Genomic DNA, 19081 nt, shown 5'->3' on the forward strand with positions numbered 1-19081 from the left:
AATGCATCAGCATTTGCTACTTGGCCTCCCAGATGGTGATCCAACTTGTGCACTTTGTACTAGAGCCCACCAGTGGATTTGGCCTGAAGTTATGGGAGACACTCCCTTGTCCTCTTCAAGTAAACCCAGCAGGGGTTTGGGGTCCATTATTGTTACAAATTTAAGTCTATAAATGTATTGGTAGAACTTCCTGACTCCAATCTGACCGCCAAACCTTCCTTCGCAATCTGGGCGTATTTTGCTGTGCATTAGCCAAGTCTTGAATGTTTACGCTTTTGGGCGTTCTTCACCATTCGGCAACCTATGAGCAAATACTATCCTGATGCCGTACGGGGAGGTATTGCATGTCAATACTAGATCTTGCTTGGGATCATTTGTGCCAGCACTTTAAAGGATGATAGCTGTTCCTTCACCTCCCTGAAAGCTATGACTTGGCTACATGACAATTTCCAAGGTTGGGCCATTTGTAAGGTACTGGGATGAAGTCCAGGTTATTATGAACTTTCTATAATAATTCAGCAGCCTAAGGAAACACCTAAGCACCGGTACAGACATGGGAGTTGGGGCATCTTTGCCCTGACTTTATTCATCAATGGTCTTGTTGACTCTGTAGCCCAAGAAGGTCACTTGGGGTGCCCAGAACACATATTTTTACCTTCTAAGGCATATGCTGGCCTGGGAGAAATATCTAACCATTCCGTCCAAGATCTCTAAGTGGTCCTATTGATCTTCCCTGTTGTTAGTGTGTCATCCAGATAAGTGGCGGCACAGGCTAGACTTTGTGAAATGGTTTCCATCAGCTGCTGAAAAATGGCACAGGCTGATAATACCCCAAATGGCCGTCTCTCACATATTGGCACAAACCCTTATAGGTATTAATTCTAGTATACTTCTGAAAATACCTCCTCTAACTGCAGTTGTAGGTACATGCATGGCTCATGTCCAGCTTTGTGAAGGACAGCCCCCATGCCAGCTTTGTGTACCAGTCCTTCAGGCGAGACATTGGGTATCCAGCTGTAAGAAGTGGTTTACCATTTGATTAACAATCGCACATAGGCAAACCGACCCATCAGACTTCATAATAGGGGCAGCATGGTGGCTCAGTGGTTAGCACTGCTGCCTCACAGCGCCGGGAACTCGGGTTTGATTCCAGACTCAGGCGACTGTCTGCGTGGAGTTTGCACATTCTCCCCAGGTCTGCATTGGTTTCGTCCTGGTGCTCTGGTTTCCTCCTATAATCCAAAGATGTGCAAGTTAAGTGAACTGGCCATGCTAAATTGCCCGTAATGTTCAGGAATGTGTAGGTTTGGTGCATTAGTCAAGGGTAAAATGTACAGTAATAGGGGAGGGAAATGGGTTTGGGTGGGATACTCTTCTGAGGGTCGGTGTGGACTTGTTGGGCTAAAGGGCTTGATTTCACACCGTAGGGATTCTATGATAACAGGAGCACCTGGAGCTGCCCATCCCACAAACTGGGCTGGTTTGACGATTCCTTCGCTTTCCAGCCTCTGGATTTCTGCCTCTACTCTTGCCCCTAAGGAAAATGGCATTTGGTGGCCCTTGAAGAATAGTGGAATAGCTTCTTGGTCAACCTGAAAGCTGGCCTTGTCTCCTTTGACAGCCCCTAGACCTTCCTGAAAATCTTGTGGGTATTTAATTTGGACTTCACTCAGGCAGCCTATTTCTAATTGAAAAGTGTTGAACTAATCAAGGTGGATCTCTCGCAACCAATTTCACCCCATCAGGCTTGGGCTTGAGCCTTTCACTACAGTCAGTGGCCACTAAATCAGTTGCTTCTCAGGAGAGACTGGGACCGAAGTTGTACCCTTAATCTGTAAAGGTTTCCCAGTATAGGTTCTCAGTCTAGCTGAGGTTTTCTGCAAATGTAAGGGTTGGAGTCGAGAGCAAATTTTGTTAAAGACTATTTCTATCATCAAAGAAACAGCCACACGGGTGTGACCTTCATTCGAACTGGGGACCCATTTAATGAGTGGTTTATTTTGATTGGTGGTGAATTGGATGTTGCTGAGCAACTTAACTGATCCAAGGTGTAGGTGGTCTTTTCGGGGTGTACATTCTCCTGGATACTGGCCTATAAGTTCTCATACTCAATTTAGGTCTTTCGTTGTCTCGAGTCTGCATACCAGCGGGAAACTCTAATTGCTCGCTGGCCCGGATCCTGAAGAAAGTTTTAACAGTTTGGCCGAGTTTGGCATTGTTTTGGGGTTTTGCTGCAGGCTGACCTAGAATCCCTCTGTTCCGGATATGTCCAGAGCAAGGCTTGCAAATGCCTTCACTCAAGTGGTGTTCCCCAAGGTCAGTTGGACGGGTGAGGGTGTTCACTTCCACTGGAATACCCTGTAACCCATAAGCTCCACTTGCTGTATTTTCCAATGATGGCCAGTTGTATCTGTTTGAAGTCAATTGGGCTTCAGCTCATCGGCACGCTTGCATAGTTCCATCATTAATTCGACATACCTAATAATCTCTCAGCATCTCATCAAGGGTTAAATAAAACACACATGTAAAGTCACCCTTTACTTACACTTAGAGAGTTCTTGACACTGATCCAGCTCCCTCAGAGCCAGCTGTCAGGATGTCTGACATTCCTGATTATAATCTGCCAGTCATCTTAACTGAGTCAAAAGTCCCGATAAGGACTCCCCTCATTTGCGAACTGCTGAGTAAAGTCAAAGAATTTCAGAATGGGAGGAGGCTTGGGGTCATTATATTCCTAAACTAAATTTGTCATCTCTTGAAAAGTTTTGGTATCTGGTGCCTCAGGGAAAGTTAGGCTCCTAATAATCAAAAAAGCTGCAGGAACACAGGCTGTCAGGAGAATTACTCGTTGCTCTTCATCTGCCCCAATGTCATATGCCTGTAAAACAGAACACATTCTTTCCCCATACTGATCCCAGTCTTCAACAACAGGACTGAATGAGTCAAGCTTCCCAAATGACAGCATGATGCCAGAGATGCTTACTCCAACTCAAAGACAATTATTACGAGTGAGTTTCTTCAGGACTGTGTTTTTCTCTAATTGGCACTGAAATAACTCCATGATGGCTGATATCCTGTCATGAAGTCACCCTTTTACTTACACTTAGAGAGTTCTTGACACTGATCCAGCTCCCTCAGAGCCAGCTGTCAGGATGTCTGACATTCTTGTTTATAATCTGTCAGCCAGGGTTCCCTGGTTAGACCAGATTAACAGCCCCAGTCAAGGAACTCATATTCTATGAGGTTGACCTGGCTGAATCACAAACATTGTAGACTGCAATCACAGCATTATAGGCTGCTGTGCTATTTGGAGAATTTAACATTAATAATTGCTGTGCTTTAATACGGTGATAATGGGACTGGGACCAAATCCAGTTTTGGATTTTCTGAAACCATTGCAGTGATATACCTCATTTGCAGCAATGGATTATGGACACAGCTTCAAAGATATAAACATGAAAACACATAAGATTGTTTACTGATAGAGTAACAATCAAACAATATATAAATGGAAATCAGACATCCTCTTCGCGTTACAAGACTGTTGTAGAGATTAAGTAAAACATTTACCCCCTCCACCACCAACGCTCAATAGCAGCAGTGTGTACTATCTACAAGCTGCACTGCAGAAAAACACCAAGACTCCTTCACTAGCACCTTTCAAGCCCATGACTATTACCATCTGGAAGGACAACGGCAGTAGATACATGGTAGCGCCATCACTTCCAAGTTCCCCTCCAGATACTCACCGTCCTCATGTTAAAATACATTGCCATTCCTTCAATGTCACTTAGAACTCCCTCTCTAAATGTTTTGTGTCTACCTTAAAAGGACTGCCACAGTTTAAGAAGGTAGTTCACTATCACCATCTCAAGGGCAACTAGGAATGGGAAATAAGTGCTGGCCGAGCAAGTAATGTCCATATCCTATGACCCTAGCCATCACCCTGTTGACATTGAATGGCATTACAGTGGTTGAATCTCACAATTAATCTCCTGGGGGTTACCATTGATCAGGAACTGAAATGGACTCGTCACAAAGTACTGAGGCTAGTAGAGCAGGTCAGAGGCTAGAATTTTTGCAGCACAAGCCTGACCACTATCTACAAGCCACTAAGCAGGAGAGTGTTGGAATATTCTCAACTTGCCTAGATGAGTGCAGCGTTTCGATCAGAGTGTTGCTGGAAAAGCCCAGCAGGTCAGGCAGCATCCGAGGAGCCAGAAAATCGATGCTTCGGGCAAACGCCCTTCATCAGGAATAAAGGCAGGAAGCCTCCAGGGTGGAGAGATAAATGGAGGGGGGGGGGGGGTGGGGAAGCGCTGAGGAGAAGGTAGCAAAGAGTACAATAGGTGAATGGGGGTGGGGATGGAGGTGATAGGTCAGAGGAAAGGGTGGAGCGGATAGGTGGGAAGGGAGATTGGCAGGTAGGACAGGTCATGAGGACAGTGCTGAGCAGGAAGGTTGGAACTGAGGTAAGGTGGGGAGAGGGGAAATGAGGAAACTGGTGAAGTCCACATTGATGCCCTGGGGTTGAAGTGTTCCGAGGGGGAAGATGAGGTGCTCTTCCACCAGGCGTCGGTGGTGAGGGAGCGACGGTTGAGGAGGCCCAGGACCTGCATGTCCTCAGCAGAGTGGGAGGGGGAGTTGAAATGTTGGGCCACAGGGCCGTGTGGTTGATTGGTGTGGGTGTCCCAGAGATGTTCCCTAAAGCACTCTACTAGGAGGTGTCCAGTCTCCCCAGTGTAGAGGAGACTGCATCGGGAGCAACGGATACAATAAATGACATTGGTGGATGTGCAGGTAAAACTTTGATGGACGTGGAAGGCTCCTTTGGGGCCCTGGATGGAGGTGAGGGAGGAGGTGTTGGCGCAGGTTTTGCAATTCCTGTGGTGGCAGGGGAGGGTGGCAGGAAGGGAGGGTAGGTTGATATTGAATAATTCGTACAAAACAAGTGGCATGGAGGAGAGGAAAAGTAAAAAAATCTAATCTAAAATAAAAAACGAAAAAATACAGTCACCGTAGTCCTGCCAGAGCTCAGGGTTGCTCTCTCACCACAGAGAAGCAACTGATGGTGGCTTAAGCTGAGGCTGACCACACCCTCTGGTGAGGGGAGAGACTGGGAAGGAGAGTCCTTCCTGGCAATCTCAGCAGATGGGGTAGGTGAACCCACACTGTTGAAGGGCTTTTGCCTGAAACGTTGATTTTCCTGTTCCTCGGATTCTGCCTGACCTGCTGTGCTTTTCCAGCACCACTCTAATCTAGAATCTGGTTTCCAGCATCTGCAGTCCTTGTTTTTACCTAGTTGATTTTAACCCACACTGTTGACATTACTTTGTATTACAAACCAGCCACCCTGCCACCTGAGAAAACCAACCCTCACTTAGAGCTCACCAAACAACTTATAACTACTCTGAATCTTACTGACCCGATGGATGGCTCAGAAGTTGTCAAAGAGGACCCCTATATTGGTATGCCAAGCTATGTCGACAAAGATAATGCAATGAAAGAAGGCACTCCAGCCTCAAACACACCGAAGAGCAACTGGGATAAGAATTAAACAGCCTTTAAAGCCAGGAAAGAAAATAGTTCAGGAATAAGACAAATGTAATGCTAATAAAGCAGCCAGAACTTTCTAAACAATATTTACATGACAAAGAAAGATCGTCAATTGAATGCAAGATATGAGCCTACATATGAACATATCTGGCGCAGGCCAATCAGCCCCTTATTGTGCTGTGCCATACCACATGATGGTTGATGGCCCTACCTCCATATGTCATGCCTCATTAGTTGGGGACCTACCTACTCCTGCTTTAGAAATTCAATGACTTCCATTGTTCTATGGGAAAGAGAATTCCTAAGATTTTTGACTTGGAGAGAAACAATCTCCTCATTTCTGTGTCAACTGGGGAGCCCCATTAGGGATTATAACACTGTTGTCCACCCAGGCAGAGAGCAAAAGAAAATTCAGCGTTGAGTAGCATTAGTGGGAGTTAGGTTGGATAAGGAGTTGGCAATTAAGGCTGCAAAAAGGCTATGCAAAATGTTCTGTCTCGGTTTTTTTTTAACCAAGGAGGAGAGAGGAGTGTTATCAGATCTGGAAAGAGAACTGTGTTTCAACGATGAATTGTGCTCACCATTCACACCACCTGCAGCATGTCTATTGCACAGCTGCACAAACCTAAGGTAAATAGATCTCAGAGGCGAGATAGGACCCATTCAAGGATCTTAATGGAATGAATGAAAGAGGAACTTGGAGCAGGTATTTGGCACAGGTTTTCCTTCACTTACCTAATACTAGCAAGCTGCTGGGCCGAGGACAAGCCAGGGGTCATTTCTCAAAGTGGCCCAGAATCTAAACCAAATACAGAAAGTGTTGGAAAGACTCAGCAAGTCTGCTACTGTCTGTGGATAGCGAAACAGAGTTAAGGTTTCAAGTCAGATATGACTTTTGTTATTGATTTATTACTGACCTGTAAAACCATGGGCTATTGAGTGTAATGCCTTCCTAGGTAAAGTCATCAAAATCCCTGTTACAAATAACATTGTGGAGCACCAAAATAGAAACAAGATTGCAATTGAACAGGTTTGTGATGGGAAGTCATTCAAACTTAATGACCCGGGAGTATTTGAGAAAGGAGCAAGACATCAGATGTGCTGTCCTTGGATAGGGAAAAATGATGAGAGTGGGGATCAGTGGAAATATTTTTGCATTGGCTATATATTTGTCTGGCCAACAGAATCTAAAGGGATACCTCTCAATGGCTGCAAACTAGACTAGTGGAGTCTGATGGGTGGTCACAAACTGTTAGTTGCTATATTTGCATTTTATATAAAATGAATGGAGGTAGACTATAGAAGCAGGAGTCAAAATTTAATGATTTGGGAATTGAGTCAATGCACTGCATTTCTCTACATTAAAATTTCATTCGCTGGGTGCTTCACAGATCGACAATATCCAGCAAGGGACCACTGCTTAAATAGTAAGAAGATCATGTGCATTGTAAAAGAGGGATGACAATAAATTGAAGCTGTCACAACTATATTCAAGAGGCAGTGACTATCAATGAACTTATTGGGACTTATTACTAGGCCAATATAGAGCCAACTTAGTCAGGTAATCCTGCCACTTTACAAATCGTCAGTTCATCTGCCCTCAGAATACTATGTGCAGCTATGGTGACTCTCTGCAAAACTGGATATCATAACAAATGAAGGGAGGAAAATTGTTTGAGGGGATGGAGAGATTTGATCAAATAGGCACATTCTCACTGGAACAGAAACGGCTGAGAGATATTACAACAGTTCAGTATTTTAGACTATGTAGAAATTGTGCCTACAGAGGACTCAATTGGCTCAATTGGTAGTGTACTCTCTCTGAGTCAGATGAATGGGGTTCCTGTTTAGGAGAGGTAGTGGTGCAAGTAATCCTAACTTCAAGGCAATGGACACATGGGTTTAAATCCTGCCATGGCAGATGGTGAAATTTTAATTCCTGGAATTAAAAGATGGATTAATGACGATTTGTCATCCAAGACATTGATACCTATTGTAAATAATTGCGATCCCAGCACTGATCTATGCAGTTAAACATCACTATCTTGAAAATATTCCCCATATTCAAACTCTCAGTTTTCTATTGGTCAGCCATTCCTTCATCCGTGCTAATATACTACCCCCAACACAATTGGCTTTTATTTTATTAAGTAAACTTACATGCCATACTTTTATCGAATACCTTTTGGAAATCTAAATTACATTCATTTTTTCTACTTTATCTGTCCGACTTGTTAGCTCCTTTAAAGAATTGTATTAAATTTGTCAGGAACGATTTCCTCTTCATGAAGCCGGGCTGACTCTGCCTGATCATATTGTGTGTTTCTCAATGCTCTTCTGTTAAATCCTTTACAATAAACTGGAGAACTTTCCTAATGACAGATGTTATGTTTACTGGCCTAGAGTGACCCATTTTTGTCTTCTGCCCTTTTTGATTAGGTATAACATTACCTAATCTTCAGGAACCTTTTCAGAATCAAAATGTTGATTACTACTAAATGCGTCCATTATCTCTGTAGCTACTTCCTTTAATATCCTATGATGCAACCCAGGGAACTTCTTGGCCTTTAGCTCTAGAGACCTATTGCAATTGTTTCCTCCCCCAATTTTGCCCATTGATTATGTATTTTTGGAATGATATTAATGTCTTCCACTGTGAAGACTGATGCAAAACATTTATTCAACAACTCTGCCATTTCCTGGATCCTGTTACCCGACCCTCTCAAAATATTTTAAGATAGCCCAGACTGAACTTTTGTCTTATTTTAAAGGTAGATGTGAAGTGCTTGTTCCAGATGTGATGCAACTGATCAAATTACTCAACATTAAGCAAAACACAATTTATTTGAACACTACAGTTAAAATACAAACAAAAGAAAGAGGAAATTAGAACAACCTAACTATTGGAAAACTTAACCTAATAACAGATACAGTATCTATTTCAAATTAACTGTTCGAATATAATAACATCCCATAAGCAGACCCCTTGGCAAAATGGAAAATTCAGACACAGATTCTTGCATGCAGCTCTTCAATACAGCAAGGGAAATTCCAGTGAAAGTAGCAGCTAGGAATCATTCACTGAAGCGTCCAAATCTTTTGATACCCCAACGGCTTCTGAATGCTGAAAAAACCAAAACCCAGAGAGCTTGATCTGTGAGAGCTGGCCACACCCATTGGGCTGTTTAAAAAAAACCTGCAAAGCCTCACAAGTTGTTTCCCTAGTGGTTCTGATAGATTGATCAGTGCTTCTGACTTTATAACCACTCTTCAAAAAAAACCTTTTAAAGTGACAGCATTGTCACAATCTTCATTATCATTTGTTCAGTTTCATTCTCTAAGAGGCTTAAACTCACTTTGAACTCTCACTTCCTTTTTATAAATTTACAGAAATTATACTATCAATTCTTATGTTAATTGCTAGTTTACCATCATAGTTCATCTTCTCCCCCTATTATTTTTTGGTTGTCATTTGTTAGTCCTTAAAACTTTCCCAATTCTTTGAATAACTACTCATTTTTGCTGCATTATATATTTTTCTTTCAATTTCACCATACCCTTAACTTCACTAATTCACCATGCTTTGTTTACCCGCTTCCCAGAATTATTCTTTATTACTGAGATATGTGTTAGCTGTGAGTCATGAAACACTTCCTGAAATGTTTGCCATTGTTCATCAACTGCCTTGAGCTCCTATTTCCTAGGTCACTCCAGCCAACTCTGCTTCTATTCCCTTACGATTACCCTTACATAAGTTTGGCACAGTTGTTTCTAACTCAACTTCCTCACTCTCAAATTGAATGCTAAGTTCTACCACATTATAGTTGCTGTTTCTGAGGGGATTTTTTTTTAGAGTCACAGAGATGAAACAGCCCCTTCATTTCAACCCAAATTACTTTCGTCCCATCTGTCAGCACTTGGTACATATCCCTTTAAACCCCTTCCAATTCATATACCCATCCAGGTGTCTTTTAAATGTTGTAATTGTACCAGCCTCCACCACTTCCTTTACCAGCACATTCCATACACACACCACTCTCTGCATGAAAAAGTTGCCCCTTTTAAATCTTTCCCCTCTCCCTAAACCTATGTTGTCTAGTTCTGGTCTCCCCCACTCCAAGAAAAAGACCTCATCTCTTCACCCTATCCATGCCCCTCATGATTTGATAAACCTCTATAGTGTCATCCCTCAGCCTTTGTCGCTCCAAGGAAAACAGCCCCAGCTTATTTAGCCTCTGCCACAGGTCAAACCCTCCAACCTTGACAACATCCTTGTGAATCTTTTCTGAACCCTTTCAAGTTTTACAACATCCTTCTGAGATCACTTATTAAATCCACTTCATTACCAAATATTCTGATCCTTGTTTTGAATCCACACAATATTGGTCTTCGAAACTGTTCCAATTACACGCAATGAATTCTACCTCATGGCTACTTCTGCTAATTTGGTTTTCCCAACCTACATGAAGATTCAAGTCACCCATGGTTAATGTATTAATTCTTTTAACATGCCCTCAATATCCCCTGATTTATTCTCTGTCCTACTGTTTGAGGGCCTGTTGACTATTTCCATCAATGTTTTCTTCCCCCTCCTAGTTCTTCCCCCCACCCATTTGGATTCTATACTTGCTGAGCAATCATGATTTCTTGCTATTGCATTCATTCCACATTGCACTAATAAATAAAATCTGAATGAAATTTTTAAAAATCAGAAATTAAGAATTCAACGATGATCATAAAAGTATTGTTGATTATCAGGGGGAAATTCCATCTGGTTCATTAACGCCCTTTAGACAAGGAAATGTACTGTCCTTACCTTGTCTGGTCTGTATGTGACTCCAAACCACACAGCGATGTAGTTGACTCTTTACTGCCCTCTGGATAATTAGGGATGGTCAATAAGTGATGGCCCTGTGGATTGATAATAACAGCCGTGGACAATTGTAGAGGCTGAGGCTTCTTTTAAATACCACCCTTGGGGTCTCTATACCTATCTCAACTACAGCCACTCACTCCTATCACTATCTAATTTGAGCAATGCAACTGCCTCTTGGAGTAAGTGCCAGGCTAATTTTCTTCTTCCCTGAACAGTTTTCTCCAGGACAAAGTGTGTGAAGAATCAAAGGAAGAGTGGTCTATAAAATAAACCTCCAACAGGTTGTTAAGTGAAACTGGCCAAGCAGTTACTCCAAGGTACCCAAGGATGAACTCCATATAATCTAGGCAATCAGTAGAACACTTCATTCTATCTTTGAAGCAATTAAGTTGTAAAGTCTTTAAATCTAGCTTAGGTCAAGAGAACAAGCAATTATTAACTTGTAAACATGTTACAGTCCCTCCTATTCCTGCGGGGTCACTTTGTTAAAAGTTAAGGGATATTGCTTTTAATGGACTTAATATTGAGTTCAACACCTTCAAATTGTGAATTTCCTCCCTTTCTTTTTGCTTGTTACATTGTGTTATCATGTCCTCTCTCCTCTTCGCCCAACCCAGTGGGACTGTCTATCCTTTGACACACCACACTTCTGCCATTCTCACATTCTGGTCACTTAATCTGAACCATCAACATCTTTTCTCCAACAGCACCCTACATCCACTAACCTCACCCCTCCCCCCCCCTCCAACCAGTACAGCAAAAATGCTCTCCTCCCCAAATTTCACTTCAGCTCTGATGAAGACTCATATAGACTCGAAATGTTAGCTTGTTCTCTCTTCATGGATGCTGTCTGATCCACTGTGATCTCCAGCTTTGTTGATTTCATTGTAAAAGTGGAATTGCTCTGAATTCCAAGTTGAATTGTTGGGAATGGAGAACAAAAGGAAATGAGATTTTCAGGCACGAGGGTCATTAAGAAGTAAAGCTCATCTCTTGGCTGTAGTCACAATCTTTTAATCATGATCAGAAGAAAACGCTTTTCCTCTATTTTCAATGAGAACTTTTTATAAAGACTGTGTAAGAAATGCCTTTCCCGCTACAATGCTGTTTGAACGGACAGATTTCCAGAAGTTAGAAGCTAAATTGTGGCCACACTAGCCATTAGAGACACAGCTAAATGAATCATTTCTTGGCAAGTTCTCAGAGACTGAGAAAAGAAAGAGGAAGCCAACTCTGATATCACTACCTGAACAGAAGAAATCAGAATCCGAGACCCAATAGATAACTGGTTGCGATTAAATCCATGGATTTGACATTGTTGACGCTAGAGATTGCATTCCAGGAAAGGAATGATTAAGTCATCATGTTGCATGTCAGGATGAGGTTGTGTTAGCTGAGAATCTTATTAAACACAGAGAATTGCACTTTTGGAGTAACAAGCTGGTTAAAAGTTATAGCCGTCAGTTAACTCAACAATTACTCTTACAGATAATTTATCAGTTTATAACTTCAGATTCTGGCTCCCACTGTTGTTCATACTCAAGTTCCAATTATCCCTGAATTATTCGTGTGAACATCTTTGCTTACTCTGCTGAGCAACCCTGTCCAATAATGATTGATGGCTGAAATGTCAAATAGCCAATATGTTTGTATTCCCAACTTTGGGTTAAATTGAACCATATTATGATTTTGTAACCTGTACATAACACTATGTGCATGACTTGTCATGTAGCTTCTTCCTTGAGGAATTGACCAGAAGTTCACTTACTTAACAATTGAACCTATCTGAGGAGTAATAATTTAATTTGATCTGAAATGCTGAGTGCACACTGTTTAATGAAGAGACAGACATCATTCATCCCTAAGGCCGTGTTGACCCTGTTCGTTAATGATTTGGAGGTGCCGCTGTTGGACTGGGGTAAACTACATTTTGTACACTACATTGACTTTGCTCATGCTGGGTATCGGGTCCTTCTTTCTGGTGAGTTATTGTCTGAGAGTGGCTGTTGGTTTGTGTGCTGTTATGAGTCCTAGTGGTCACAATAGTCTGGCTGTCAGTTCGGAAATGCTCTTGATGTGTGGCTAGTCCTTTGGTTGCAGCATGTCCTCGTTCTGTTGTCTTTCCCTTAGGCATCTGTTGATGAAATTGCGCGGGTATCCATTTTTTACAAAATCCCATGCAAGGACTGCACAAAACACTACATAGGACAACAGGAAGACAGCTAACGATCCGCATCCATGAACACCAACTAGCCACGAAACGACACGACCAGCTATCCTTAGTAGCCACGCACGCAGATGACAAGCAACATGAGTTCGACTGGGACAACACTACTATTATAGGACAAGCCAAACAGAGAACAGCCATGGAATTCCTAGAGGCATGGCACTCATCCACAGATTCAATCAATAAGCACATCGACCTGGACCCAATATACCGACCACTGCAACAGACAGCTGGAACTGACAACCGGAAGCGGCAGAGACAAACCACTATAAATGCCGGAGGAAACATCACAGAAACGCTTCACAGGAGGCTCCCAAGCACTGAGGATGTCACCTAGACAGGGGATGAAACGTCTGTAACACAAATTCCCAGCTCAGCAAACAGAACCACAACAACGAGCACCTCAGCTACAAATCTTCTCACAAACTTTGAACTCTTATTGGCTGAATCTTATGAGAAATTGGGTAAATGTCATTTTTGGAGAGTTTTCATGGAGGGTTTCTCTTTGTGAGGCCTAGCGAATTTATCACTCTCTCATCTCCAACTTAATTCATTAACCATGCACCATTCCCCTCTGCGTTTCCCCCCCTGCCCACCACACCCCCACCCATCACTGTCCTATCCTCCCATCGCTGTAGGCTGACATATGCACCACTGCTGGCACTGGGCTGGATTCCTGGTGCTGAAGTCATATTTAAAACAGTTGTGCATCATGCGACAGTCTGGAGAGCTGTGCCCATATCCAGTAAATTATCCTGGAGGTGGGCAAATAAGGTGAAGTATAAACAAGGCTAATTGTGAAAATGTGGTTGAAGTACTCACAATGCACTTTGAAGAAGGGCAGAAACATGAACAGCATGGTGGCTCAGTGGTTAGCATTGCTGCTTCACAACACCAGGGACCCAGGTTTGATTCCATTCTTGCGTGTGTGAAGTTTGCATATTCTCCCTGTGTCTGCATGGGTTTCCTCCCACAGTTCAAAGATGCACAGGTTAGATGGATTGGCTGTGCTAGGTTGCCCATCGTGCTCAGGGATGTGCAGGCTAGGTGGATTAACCATGGTAAATGCAGGGTTACAGGGATAGGGGACGAGGGTGTCTATGAGTGGGAAGTTCTTCAAAGGGTCGGTGAGGACTCAATGGGATGAATGAGCTGCCTCTACACTGTAGGGATTCTATGAAAATGGAATTTGAATATGTAAAAAGTGTCAAGGTCTGATGTTGCTAACCCCGCTGTTTTGCCTGAGAGCAACTGACTCATCAGAAAAGAGAAGATTTGCTGCTGTAGTCATTGTTGAAGTACAGCCTGGCGTGGCAACCAAGTGATCTCGTCATACGTAATCACACTGCATCAGCAGCAAATATACGTTCAGGTTAAATGCTATCTGGAAAAGTGTATCAGGTTTAATGGAAAGTAAAGCAATATATGAATGTATTACCAGGAAATATGACTGGATTGACTAAACTGATCTCAGAGTTATTCGAAAGAATTGCATTTGTGGCTATCTAGGACAGGTGAACATTTTAATCAACCTATGCCAAAAGTGTTAGCAAGGTGACCATCTCTTACAATTGGAGCACATTTATTGAACATAGTAGATGCTTTTAGCCATTGCTACATATTGAAATTTACCCTGTGAATTTGGATACACATGAGAAGGGAAGAGATGATCAAACTGTGTTTGCAGTAGTAACACTTGGCCATCAATTCCAACTTAGATGATTCAAAATAAATCAGATACTTGTGACTGTGATGTTTGTCCATTATATGATGCAATGGCTCTTGGAAAGAATGCGGCAATAGTCAATTAACTTTATTAAACTAAAACCGAAATATTTTAAGCTATGAAGGTAACAGGGTTTACAGTCAGTTTTCTGAAAATCCATCTGCCATGCTCTTGCCCAAGTACTCTGCCTGTCAAACCCCGCCCCCCCGAGCCTCTTTATATCCTCCCTACAGCCTACATTCGCACCTAGTTTTATATTATTTATAAACTTGAAAATATTCCATTTGTTCTTCAAATCCAAAATTGAGAAACATTGTGAATAACTAGGGCCCAGGCAGTTATTATTGGTGGTGCCCACGAGTGGTAACCTGCTAACGCAAGAATAATTTACTTATTTAGACTCTCTTCTTTCAGTCTGTTAATTTTCTCTTAGCCTGAATCCCACGTGCTTTAATTTTACTTAGTAACCGCCAGTGTGGGACCTGTTTGATAGCTTTCTGAAAATCCAAATACATCACACCTATTGGTTCCCCCTATTTATTCTGCAATGCCACTAGCCATCCAACCAACTGAGCTAACTGACCCACCTCACTACTGCTGATGCCAAGCTAAAAGGTCTGGAGATGACTGTTTCCTCTCTGCCTCCTTTATTAAATAGTGAACTGATTTTTTTCGCCCACTTCAAAATGCAGAAGCTGTTCCAGAATCTGAAAAATTTTGGAAGATTTCCAGCAATGCACCTATTATTTCTATAGCCCAGTTCTTCTAAAACTGAGGTGATGATGATCAAATCCAAGGGATTTATCAACACTGGAGTAATGCATGGGACTGGAAGTTAGTAGGCGCAAAGTCTGCTGATAAAGTATCTTAAGGAGTTGTTTGGTCTTAGAAGTGTTTAAAGTTATTTGCCTAGAATCTTCACGTATGCATTGAAGAGGCTTACCACCTGTAACCTGTAGCAACCCATTTTCAAAATGTCATTGGGCACACCACCGAGTTCAGTTAGGCACTAAGACTGCCAACTCAATTCTGATATTGTGAATGCTTTCAATATCAGCTCAACCAAGTTAACAACTGACCCCATTGGTAATGAAGCACAATATTAAAATACTGCAGATTGAAATATTGACTTTCTAACTCTCAGTCATGAACTTGCATACAGCTCAGACCTATCAAGGCCCATTTTTCAATGAAATGTACTTGGGCATTGCACCTGCACAAACCTATAGCCTCGAAACCATGCCTTAGCTGCAACAATTAAGAGCAGCAAAATCAGTACCCAATTATCAGTTTCACTTTGAGAAACCATTGGGAAATAATCTGCAAGCAAAATGACGTAAATTGCTGTCATGAAGGGTAATCACAAACCTAATGATTCAGATGCTGGTTGAATAGGCTAGGGTTGTTTTCCCTGGAGTTTCGGAGACTGAGAGGTGACCTTATAGAGGTTTATAAAATCATGAGGGGCATGGATAGGATAAATAGACAAAGTCTTTTCCCTGAGGTGGGGGAATCCAGAACTAGAGGGCATAAGTTTAGGGTGAGAGAGACCTAAGGGGCAACGTTTTCAAACAGAGGGTGGTACTTGTATAGAATGAGCTGCCAGAGGAGGTGGTGGAGGCTTGTACAATTGCAACATTTAAGAGGCTTCTGGATGGGTATATGAATAGGAAGGGTTTGGAGGAATATGGGCTGGATGCTGGCAGATGGGACTAGATTGAGTTGGGATATCTGGTTGGCATGGACAAGTTGGACCGAAGATTCTGTTTCCATGCTGTACATCTCTGTGACTCTTTGACTATATGCTGAAGGAGAGATGGTGGTGCAATGTTAATTTTCTGGACTTGTAATTCCGAGGCTCAGACTATCTTACTGTGACATTAATTCCAATCCCACTATGGCAGCAGGTAGAATTTAAATTCAAATCATAAGATCTGAAATGAAAAGTGAAATTTAGAATTGACACTGTGCAACCATTATTGATAGCTGTAAAAGCTCATCTGATTAACTCATGCCCTTAAAGAGGGAAATCTGTTATCTTTATCTGGTTTAGATTGCATGCAACTTGAACACCCAGTAATGTGAGTGACTTTTACCTATCCTCTGAAAGGGCCTAGCAAGTAATAGGGATGGGTGATAAGTGCTGGCATGGTCAGTGATAGCCACATCCCAGGCAAGAATAAATAAAAACGATACGTGATCAAAGAAATAAAAAGAAATCTAACCTGCCAAATTAATGCACAATAGAGTGCTTGATGTTGACATGCAGGCTAAAGGTGAAAAATATTTCACTCCTTTACAATAATTATGTTTCAGGAAACTTGATACAAATTTGTTGCTGCTTTAATAAGTTGAAATTGATCACCTCACAGTATTTCACTGGAGGTTTATAATTAGTATATTCTTATCCGAAATAAGGGCATGAAAATTCCCTTTATATTTGAGTGGCATCACTTACTTGTGGAAAAAGTTATAGGATATTACTATCAAATGTCAATGTTGATGAAAATGTCAAGGATAAATGGAAACTATACAAAGGGTGGAATCTTCAAGATGCCAAAACCAGAAATGATTTATGATGCTGTTCTACATGAGTGTGATAAACCTTCATGTGGATTTATGCAATTGTGTAGGACATTATTAATCATTCTATCCATATTTCAGTCTCCACACAACCCTGCCCATGGGACAGCCTCAAATCATGAGTTTCTTTTGTTTCCATAGCATATACCTTTCTCTGTAATTGACTACTGGCTTGCCTCCTTAACCTAACATAATGCTGGTGCATTAATACTATAGCAACTGGTTGTTGTATGGAAAGTAATGTAACTCAGCACAGATAATAAAGTACTCAGGTATGGCTTGTCATTGGAGTAGGACAGAGATTTCTAATTGGGATGTTACCACTAGTAAAAAAAAAGTTCCGGTATGAATAAAAAAATGAGATTATAATTGCTAATCCCATTGAATCGCTCCCAGCATCAATCATAGAAATTTTATCTTTTGCTTTCTGGTTCTCAAATGTCTTTAAATTTAAATATTTTTGCTAAGCTGGGAAATGATATTCTGCAGTCTGGAAATAATGTGGCACCTGTAAGATTGGTTATCACATTAAGCACTTTAGAAATTGTTGTAAGTGATTCATAGCTTGAAACAATCCATCAATTCTGGTTGCCAAAAGGTAATTAATATTTGGTTAAATTGAAATACTCTAGTGCAACAAAGAAAGAATCATGGAACATGGCCTAGCAAGTGCGTAATAATCTTGGCACTTGGACAACTTTCCTTCAGCTCATGGTTCACTTCAAGTTCTTTGCAGAATTATGATAACAGTTCGAGATACTGCTGTGATGAGTGATTGAATAGTTGCTAAAGCATTCACTAAAATGACGCGAATCAAGCACGGCTGAATTGGTTTACAAGTATGATGAGACTTGCATCAGACTTGTAATATGATTCCCACCCTGAAATAGGTAGAATATGAACAAACATGTGTGTTAGACCAAACAGATTCCTCTTTTCTATTCAGTAGTTCAAATAAAATTCCTTAAATGTTGCCACAACCGAGTGAGGGGGTAAATCAGCTCCCCTCAGTTGATCGAAATAAATATGTTATTTCTTTTTTAGCACACAACCATATCACATTTCAAGTAAGATATAGTTACTGATCAAAATCAAGATACCAATTAGAGGATTTTCATGAGCATAAAATAAAGGAATTTTATTACCTACTAACCCAGAGACAAATACTAAATTACTTTTTCCAATACATATTGGAAGACAGGTATAAACTTTTAAAAAGGGAAATAGTGTCCAGTACAATAGGAAAATAATAAATACGCAGCTTAAAATGCTTTTAGAATCCTTGAGTTATTATAGTTGAACCTGAGACCAAGCTGTTTAATTGCTGTTTTATTTCCTCAATAGTAGCAAGATTGTATTTATCCTTGAGTTTCCTGTGAATGGATTTTTATTTTTCCTGATTTGATATGTGCTTTTGAAATGTTGAAAAGGGAACAAGGAGGCAGTCTTCTCATCATTGCTGTTACTAAGCCATTTCCTTTCCCTCTTTGTGATGGCCTACGAAGCAGTTAAGTTCATCTGTGTATTCTTGAGTTTGGATCTACTTCCTCTCTAGTTTGGACCATTGCAGACAACCCTTACTTGTCAATGTGTGCAACTTCACATACAAATGCAAATTAAAGTAGAGGACATGAGTTTCTTGACTCCTGACTCAGCCTGATGGTTTTGATATATTTAGAGTAAATGGTCATCTCATTTCAATCAGTTTAATTTACTACACATTGGTTTCCTAAACGTTCCTTAAACTGTGGTCAGGTGATCACTGCAGCCATGTTCTTTCACTTCAGAAGGACTCAGATATTAAAATCAGACAGTGGAAGGTGAAAATTTACTGTCTGTATTTTACAACAATTGTGAGAAGCTTTAGTTGTTGGGTCCATGCATCATTGTGTACTCTTGTGTATCTTTGATTTTGAAAATACAAGCATAATAGGTGGTTACATTTCAAACAAACTGAAGGGCAAAATTTGTTCACAATAAGATAGGAATGTTACTAAACAGGAGTGACCAGTTTACGAGCAGGACTTGCCAAAACTGAAGTAAAGCTGACAGTTTCTGTCCATCGGCCTTTACCTAAATGCACAAATGCAGATGTATCCTGCACCATGTAGGT

This window comes from Chiloscyllium punctatum, chromosome 11, assembly GCF_047496795.1.
Source record: "Chiloscyllium punctatum isolate Juve2018m chromosome 11, sChiPun1.3, whole genome shotgun sequence".
NCBI lineage: Eukaryota > Metazoa > Chordata > Chondrichthyes > Orectolobiformes > Hemiscylliidae > Chiloscyllium > Chiloscyllium punctatum.